Source organism: Coenobita brevimanus, chromosome 84 (genome assembly GCF_032717465.1).
Source record: "Coenobita brevimanus isolate Jiangsu-jjx chromosome 84, ASM3271746v2, whole genome shotgun sequence".
Lineage (NCBI taxonomy): Eukaryota > Metazoa > Arthropoda > Malacostraca > Decapoda > Coenobitidae > Coenobita > Coenobita brevimanus.
In genome coordinates, this window is record NC_137037.1 from 34,282,081 (window position 1) to 34,292,178 (window position 10,098).

The 10,098-nt window shown below is 42.8% G+C and overlaps 1 pseudogene; it reads right to left on the bottom strand.

The window, feature by feature from the left end:
• Positions 1-3,380: 3,380 nt before the first annotated feature.
• On the bottom strand, positions 3,381-3,791 carry LOC145410122 (Y-box-binding protein 1 pseudogene; annotated as a pseudogene).
• Positions 3,792-10,098: the final 6,307 nt, after the last annotated feature.

Consider the following 10,098-nt stretch of genomic DNA (forward strand, 5'->3'; position numbering starts at 1 on the left):
ATCAGGTTATGGAGAGTGTGTGGCAGATGAACACGTACTGTACAAACATTAAGCTCACTAAATATTATTCACTGTACCATGTCGCGTTCTAGGGGAAGAATGGAACTTTGTAATATTTGATACTCGGCTTTTGCGACACGTGCAGTCAACTGGCATAAAACTTAAACTCTCGTATTTTTCTAGTAGTAGGGTTATGGATGTTACAAAAACTCTAAACGATGCATATTTCCCGTTGTGCCCCTCATGCAATTTCATAAATCTATTTGAACTAACTTAAAAAATGCTGAAAATCCAGTTGTAGCACCAATGCCCGTATTGCTTAATCACACTGTTTCCACAGTTACCCTATTAACTAGTGTTATCCCCTGAAGTCCCATGTCCGACGATCGTTGGTTTCCGAACTTGGTACTTGAAGTCCTATGTCTGATGATCTTAGAAAGGTTACAAAAAAGACGAGCTGTAACTCCACCTCTTTTATGACATAAATGGTACCTAGCCAATGGAAACTAAGAGATCAGGTGGTGAGAGGCATTATCAGCCCCCTCCCCGGGTGCGGGGAGGGACCCTTCCCCCCCACGCCATCTCTCCACCTCCCTCTGTCCCATTGGATCCTGTGCTCTGTGTCCCTTCCCACCCAGACTACCTCCCATACCACCTCTAGACAGTATTGGGAATGTGTGTGTCTGCTGCACTCCCACCTGAGACTCCCCAAATTCCCTACCGCTCGCTAAAGTCCATATGATAATATGTCGGGACGCTTATTGACAAAAACGCGCCCGTGCTGCGCATCAAGCTTTATGACGTCACGTGGCATTTTTCAGAAATTTCAGCTCAGTTGCTCACGAACCACGAGCAGGTGAGGGTGGACTGATGTTGTGATCTCGACTCCAGCTCTGTTAGGCAAGATCAAGGTAAGTCTCTTGGTCTTGTCTTACCGACCAAAGTCCGTGTATATATATATATATATATATATATATATATATATATATATATATATATATACAGTATTCTGATAATGCAATTAATAACATCCAGCTCAGTAATACACGAGTAGATGTAAACACTTTTTCTTTAATTCCTACTTTTTCCTTATATTTACTGCATTATATAACCTGTGTCATAGTTAGGAAGAAACCCTTCGTCAGTCCCTTACCTACCTTAAACCATCTCCATCAACCCTTCATAAACTTGTCAAGTCTTCATCATCTCATGAACATCATATTATCACCATCATATCATCCACCCATAAAATTACTACAAATAGTGTGATAAAAAATAAATCACAGTAAATCATTTATGTGCTGCCATGATACCATATTTTATTGTAGTTCCTGCTCAAATATCGTTCGATCCATTTTCTCTGTTAGTGCTAATGCCAAGTGACGTCACGACTGCATCTCCCACCCCACCCCTCCAGTGCCTGTCCTGACATGTTATTACCGGTATACAGACATTGCCCCTACCTATCCTAACCCCTTGTGTCCATCGGGTATGGTAAAGTCATAATACTGATGATTGTTGACAAGCTGAATATACAGTAAACCCTCAGAGATCTGGACTAATTGAGGCTATAACCCTGTCCGGATCTCGAAAAATCCGGATCTTTCAGAAATTATATAAATTTGCTTATATGACAGAAAACTTATGGTGGTTTAGGTATTATCGGAGAACCTATAAAATTTAAATTAAATTTAATACAGTATAAAATAAATAGGATAGTATAATAATGTGTACATATATTTTTGTCATAAATTTTAATTAATAAATTGTGTATCTTGTAGCCTATGTTCTAAACTGAAAATTTGCCAAAAAATGGTCCGGATCTTCGTAAAATCTGGATCTTTGAAGTCCGGATCTTTGAGGGTTTACTGTATATATATATATATATATATATATATATATATATATATATATATATACGAAATTGTTTCATACTTTCATGCTCATTCTCTCAACTAATTTCATACCTAGGCACATAATTCATATTAATTTTCATAGGTATTTGGCAAAAATAATGTACTGTATTTTCCAAAATTTTCCTTTTTTCATTCTTACCGCGAGTAATGACTTATTATCTTTGACGGTCGATAGTGCGGAAATCATTAGACATATGAGAATGAAATAAACATTTTCAGGTGTGTAAACTGAAGCTCGTAAAATCTGTAAGACCAATATTTACCTTGGTGAAAGGTGAAAATTCGGACCCTTTTTTCGGCTCCAGGGATAGGCAGGGCCGATAATTTGTGGTCTTTATTCCTCGTGATGAGGCATTGCCTTCCAGCTGCTGCTTCCGATGCATTTCGATCACTTTATTTTTTTTTTTTCTGTCCATCTCCATGTTTTTCACCCAGTACTCCAATGTTTTTCTGCCTCTTCAACTTCATTATCCTCTCGGGGAAGCTGATGGTGCATGAGTAGATTTCCAGCTCGCAGTTAAGAAAAAAATAATAATAAATAAAAAAATAAATAAATAGATAAAAGTGCTGCTGCTAGGCCAGTCAAACTCTTAAACAAAGTTTCTTTTCCCAAGTTTCTCTTCACCCAAAAGTACAACCAGGGACTTGGATTTTGTGTTTGTTGGTTAGGGCTTTATGGCCATCACCCACCCCTTGGGCATTAGGTCAAACCAAATACTATATAGAAAGACAAAAACAAAAGATATGAAAGTCGCACCATGGTAGGAGCCGTCACATCACTGCACCATTTGTGGGGGCAGCATAAAATAAAAAGATCGTAGATCAACCAGACGTACCTCCTCCCCCCTGACAATCAGACTTGGTGGAATAGCCTCACCCTGGTTGACAGCTCGGAGTAGATCGTAAAGCGTGGAGTAAGTCGTAACTCCGAGCTGATACGACCTGGAGTGAGCATCGAGTGTCAGGAGGTGTTGGTAGGAGGCAACGTCCAGCCGATCTCTGTAGTCGATAATGGGGGGGAGAGATGGGCTACCCCCCTCGTCAGCAGGGGGAGCCGCCTCCTCCACCTCCTCCCCATCTGAGGAACTGATCGTCGACTCCTCAAGCATGGGGACAAAGGCAGAAGAGGCTTCCCCCTCCTCGACCTCAGGCGGCTGAGGGTGGATATCCGCCGATTCCGTTAGCATGGTCGAGGCCAGTCCGGGGTTGTCATCACGGGAAGCAGTCCGCCTGTTGAGGGGGGCGTCTAGCCGCAGCCGTGTCCGCGGTGTTGTGCGGGGTTTAGGCGACGGCTGCGGCCGGGCCCGACGTTCCTACCGGCGAGGTACCAAGTGAACATCGCGGGCAAAGCACTCAGGAATGACAAGGCTGGGCAGGCCATTCTCCTCAAAGATCTTGGGGAGGAGAATGCGTAAAGACCCCTTGTCACCCCCAGCAAAAGCCTTTGCTGTCGCGATACACATCTCAATAATGGTAGCAGTCCCCCCAGGACTCCCATGACCCTCGGCTCCGAGCCGTGGGGCGCCACTGTGCATGGGAAGAACCCTGCACGGCAACGCCCCCCGGCCCAGTGACGTTATGAGCCTCAGGACCCTTGGGAGTCCCGAAAAGACTGAACTCCACCAATTCCCCGTCGCCGAGAGAGTGCCGAAGGTGCCGTAGGTTCGGTTCAACGATTGCCGTGCGGTGGACGAAAACATCAATGTCATTGTCATGGCGCTTGATGAATCCGTATCCCGCAGCAACATTGAACCAAACCACAGCACCAGTTAGCTTAGTCTGGCCCTGAGCTGGCTGGAGTCTACTCTCTGCCTCCCTCGACAGGTCGCAGGCAGAAGAAGACGGCAGAGCAGATGCGTCTCGTGTTGCCTCCATGACTGCGAGCAAGCGAGTCCCAACTAGGCAAGCCAACAAGGGCCTCTCAGGGACTTGGATAAAACATCAACTGTATTTAAGGGAAAAAACTGCAACTTTGCCATTATTTTCTGATTTATGACCCTCGTTTGGTAAGTATACAATGATCTAAGCTTTGTTTTTCATTTCAACGCCTGTTTCACGTTATTTTTTAATGCTTCCTTCAACTTCCCTGTTTTCTCTTGCTCCGATATGCTATGATTCTTTAGCTTTATTCTCTCTTTTCTCCAGCGTCACTTGCAAATTTGCCAGCTTTCACATATTATGTTTTTATTTTCTTCGTGAGATAACACTTTTCTGTTTTTCTGTGGATTTTCATTTTGCAAGTTTATATTAATATTTTCACAAATTTGTCTTGCTATCATGTGTTTTATATTTTATCGCTTCCTGCATTTCCTAAAATAAAAAATCGATGTAACCATGTCTGTAGTTACAGGTTGATTTCTTTTTCCTACACGAACCTTTTGATAAGGTTACTGAAGTAGCAAGCAAAGGCTCTTCATTTCCCCACCGACCTTCTCGCGTTACCCGTGACCAAGTAAGCACACACATATTGAGATGAAAGATATGTCATTCTGAGTAGAAAATCTATATACATATGCATTTTAAGGATTACTTTAGGAGTGAGGTAGATTTTAAAAACTACGCAACCCAGCTATCCAGTGTCACACACATCACGGAGACGAGGCGGGTAGGGGAGGAGGAGCGAGGTATCTAGGCGCCCGTTGCAACTTGGTAAAATTATGAATTTTTTAAATAATGATTTTTAATGCAAGTTATGGAACATTACAGTACCAGTATCTTCAAACGGGAAATTCACGCTATTAATAGGCGTTATGTAATCCACCAGTTACGATACATGAGGAGAGTATGGCTGTAATTAGGGAGAAAAATACTGTGAAATGTTACGTGGCAACGTTTATTTGCCCTGTCATGATGAAAAACTGTGGTGAATGTTCGAAGATTGGGAGATTTTCTGTGTGAGGGGGAGGGCGCGTTTTTTTTTTTTTTTTTCTACTTTTTTCTTTTCAAATTTTGCGCCCCTAAGAATTTTGCGCCCAGGGCAATCGCCCCTGTGGCTACCACACACACACACACACACACACACACACACACACCAAATTTACATACATTGATCCTAACCTAAAAGGGGCGAAAACCGTCCGAAACTGACATCGATCCGAGTGTATTGAGTCTTCCAGAGGAACCTCACAAACTGTGCCATATCCACATATTCAGTTAATATCCAAAATAAGTCCTAAGTAATTCTGACGTCAGCAGTACAGACAGGACTCAGGGCCAAGGTCTTCATTAGTACACCGGTCAGCACCAGCAGCAAAAGAATTATGCCACTGGTTCTATTAGGGTCCTTGGCGAGTGAGTTGAGTTAATGTGAGTAACAGAGCTTTCCTACAGTATAATGAAGCATGAATTAACCATTAGTGGCCTGGTGCTTGTGTATGCCGATCTCCGCCTACCAGGTCATAGACACGAAGCTCATAGGTCCCCATCTGCGAGTTCCTCTCTTTACTGAATTTTGAAAATACAAAATTCCGTACATTTTTATTTTTGAGGAGTCTAGACATTAATGGATTAGGTCATTAGGAGATGTGGAAACATCACATAACATATGAGAAGACACACACAAAAAAATAGGTTATCATTTAAAGCAGGGGTTCTTAACCTGTGTTCCATGGACCCCCTGGGGGTCCATGGATGAGCTTCAGGGGATCCGTGAAGGTCAGAATAGTTGACAACAATTTCGTCATGCCGTTTGGAATCATTAACTGAAAAAAAAAAAAAAAAATCGAGGAGTCTTGAAGAATTCTGGTGTTCATTGACACAACCCTACCCGCGTCTGGCAAAGCGAGCTATGGGTGCTGTGATTCCGTTTGCTACCTCAAACCTTTGTGAGTCAGGGTTTTCAGCGTTTGATTCTATCAAAATGAAAAGTCGAAATCAACTGATGTCAACGATGACATGCGTATTTCCTTGCCAAAGACCACTTCACAAATTCATCTTCTTATTCAAGCCAAACAACAATTGTCACTGAAATGAACTTTAGAGCAGAATTAATGTTTTGTTTAATTTGCACAAGCTGGATGTATTTCATTTTTTCATCGAGTGGCCATTATCTTTTCCATGAAAGAGTGGGGAACAGTTTTTTGTAAAGAAAGTTTTGTACTTTGTGTGTCAAACACTGCGTGAGGCAGTTTTCAGTAAAATAAAGTACATTCATTGCATGCAAAATGCTGTGTTTGTGCTTATGTGCATTTTTGAAGGGAAGGGGTTCATAGCTTTCACTAGATTCGCGAAGGGGTCCGTGACTCAAAAAAGGTTAAGAACCACTGATTTAAAGGGAAATTAGCACCCGAAACACAGTAACATGCTACTCTGAGTCACGGCAATACTGTCACGATGCTTGAATACCAGAATCATCTAGCAACTGAAGTTGTGAAACTAGAACTCCCAATGCCAGAAATCACTATGTTCTATCTATCTATCTATAGCCCGATGCCCTAATCCCGCAAAGGGTGGCCGCAGACAAAACGCCTCCAAGTCGCTCTGTCACCCACCATTTGACTACCCTTCCCCCAACTCACCCCCCCTCCCTCATATACCTCTCAACTCCATCCCTCCACCTCATCCTCGGTCTACCTCTCCCTCTCCTTCCCTCCCTCCACCTCACCTACATACACCCTCTTAGTCAGTTTTTCATTCTCTATTCTCTTCACATGTACAAACCACCTCAGTGTATTTCTCCTAAACTTCTCAGCCACATCTACATCCACCCCACAGCGTTCCTTCACTTCTTCATTCGTCAATCTGTCCCTCCACGTCACTCTACTGTACATGCTCCTCTCAAGTAACTCATTTCTACTGCTCTCGCTCTTGACTTGTTCCACTCTTGCAAGGCCCATGCCTCGCTTCCATACGTCAGGGTAGGGATCACAATACTATCATGCAGTGACTTCTTAACTTCCATACTCACCTCCCTATTTCTCATCACTGCTTTCAGTGTACCAACAACTTTCCCTCCCTGCTGTACCCTTTCACGCACTTCATCCCCCAAAGTTCCATCCTTACTCATCACACTACCCAAGTACTTGAATGCACTCACATTCTCCACATCCTCACCATCCAACCTCACTGCACACTGTGACTTCATTCCTCTCAAACACCATAACTTTACTTTTGTTTACATTTACTTTCAGCTTCCTCCTCCTACACACTGTCCCAAATTCAGTCACCAAACCTTGCAACTCCCATTCGTCTTCACTCAACAGTACTGTATCATCAGCAAACAGCAACACCGGAAGCTTCCAAATCTCACCCTCATTCATTAAAGCCACCCACACATCCACTGCCCTACCCTGCACCTCCTTTACAACCCCATCCATGAATATATTAAACAGCCATGGAGACATTACACAACCCTGTTTCAGTCCCACATTGAGATCAAAGAACTCACTCAGTTCACCATCCACTCGCACCGTAGCCCTAGCTCCCTCGTACATACTCTTCATAGCACTCAACAACTTCCCCTCCACTCCATATATTCTTAATACCTTCCACATACCTTGCCTATCTATTCTCTCATAAGCTTTCTCCAAGTCCATGAAGGCAGCATACACTTTCCTTCCCTTCTCTAGATACTTCTCCACTAAACATCTTAGAACAAATATCTGATCTACACACTCTTTTCCCTTCCTAAATCCCCCTTGTTCTTCTCCAACTAGCTCCTCTGTCATATGCCTAACCCTATCAATGAGTATTCTACCATATATTTTACCAGTCACACTAAGTAGGCAAATACCCCTATGGTGACCACATACTTCTCTCTCCCCTTTTCCTTTGTATAAAGGAACAATTATACCTGATTTCCAGTCCTCTGGAACCCTTCCCTCTTCCCAAGCCAATCTACACAACTTCCATATCCACTCCACAGCAATCTCACCCCCATACCTAAGCATTTCACCACACACTCCATCAATTCCTGGGGCCTTTCCCAACTTAATCTTCTTCATCGCTTCCACTACTTCCGCCCTACTGATCTCTTCCTCCCTCCTCTCATATCTTCTTCTCCCAGCCATTCCCCAACCACTTATACTCGCACTGCTCTCACTCTCTACATTCAACAAATCCTCAAAGTGCTCCTTCCATCTCCTCAGTTTCTCTCTCTTCTCCACCAGCAATCTATTATTCCTATCTTTCACTCCCCTACTATTTCCCCTTTCACACTGCCTTACTTTCTTTACCTCCTTCCGAAACAATTTCTTACTCTCCCTCCAGTTCACACTCAGATTCCTCCCAAACTCTTCATCCACTTTCTTTTTACTCTCCTTCACCAGTCTCTTAACCTCCCTTCTCCTGCTCACATATACCTCTCTCTTCTCTCTCTCATCTTCTCCCCTACCTCTACTCGCTAACCATTCACTATATGCCTTCTTCTTTTGTTCCACAGCTCGTTTCACCTCATCATTCCACCATGCTGTCCCTTGCACACCCTTGCACTCTCCTCCTCACTCCACAAACCGCCTCACACGCTGCGCCTATCTCTTCCGTGAATATCTTACATACGTCTTCCACCCCTTCCATCTGCTCTAGCTCATACCTTCCCAATCTTTCTTACACTATGTTCAGTACTTTATTATAAAGGTGTCTGTTCTGCTTGACTTTATTTCTTACTGTTCAGCTATATCCCTTCTCTGTTTTTCTCTTTGCCTGTAACTTTGTTTTCTATTTTCCCTTTTTTCGGGGGAAAATGGGCAGTTTGTTCACTGCACCAATAGCATTAGACGGAAGATAACAAAAGCTTGATAGTACAATATTGGAAATACACTTCCTTCAGTGGCTACCAGTTAAAGCTGAACTGCGATTTCTTACCTTAGAAAAACATCATCTGCCTTATAAAAGAGGAGCTAAATATAAAACAGGGAAAAGACGGGTTGGTAAACTATTGCATGTGTACCATTTACTTCATTACATTGTACATTATTTTCCCTTTTTACGCTCACTGGAATCCATATACCCAAACCTCGTTATGTAATAGGTTAACCCCATTAGCACCCATTGTCAATATGGGATGGAACTGAGCATTTTCAAAATTTAATAAAGAAGGGAACCCCAAGGTAGGGACCTATGAGCTTCGCGACTATGAGCCGATAGGCGGAGGGCAGTATGCTTAGCACCCTTCCAGCAAAATGCCTCGCACAGGAAATCTGGGAGCCAATGGGTTAAGGCGCTCGAAATGGATGTGGCCGACAAGAGGTTGCTGAGGATTTATAATAATGACATGATTTTACTCAGAGATGAGTGATCACCATCGCCTGGAACGAATGAACTAAGTAGCCTTGTCTCGAGCCACTGCTTTCCTAATTAGGCAGTATAGCACTGACTGACGGATAGATGAAATAGCAGACTATTAATAAAAGAGAATAACGATTGTAGCAAGCATGCGGGGAAAACAAAACAAAATGAAATATTAAATCCTAGTGGTTTGTTTCGTTGTTACAAACGACTCTCTCCCTTATAGTGAATCCAGGGATGCGGGACAAAGTCTGCCAGGATCTGGTGAGCTCCCTTTTTCAGTTATCATTTATAGTAGCCTTTGCTCATTTAGTATAATTTAAATACTCTGCATTGCTACTGTCCGCAGTCCTGCTCACTCACACAACAAGCGAAAGTCGAAGATGCCTTTTTAAGGGGAATTTATATTTGATTTGTGAGTTTTGCTTAGTGGCATCGGGTATATAAATAATTATAGCTTTGCATAATGATAACATTCACTTATCTCTTGAAAAATATCGAAGGCAAGCCATTTGTGAAATGGATAGTACATTCAGCTCACAACTGGAGTAACTCGAGTTCGATTCGCCAGCTGATCGAACCGTTGGACAGAGTCTGTTTCCCCTTTGTCCCTGTTCATCCCGCAGTACGACTGATAATTTGGGTGTTAGGCCAAATTGTGGGTCGTGTTCTCTAAATTTTTAGAAAGATTATGGCATTGCAAATATTGCTTATTTGCCTCAGTGATCCATAGGGAAGTCCTCTTCTCTTAACTGATATCAAGATGCCATCCAGCTTTTGAAATTATAATAAATATGACAAGGAATAAGGAGCTCATGAATTCTTCCAGCACAAAGTAAACTATGCGCTCTCTCTCTCTCTCTCTCTCTCTCTCTCTCTCTCTCTCTCTCTGTTATTGATAACAGGGCTGATAATTATCAAGGGGAGGAGAAATGATCACAGCTTATTTTATACTCTT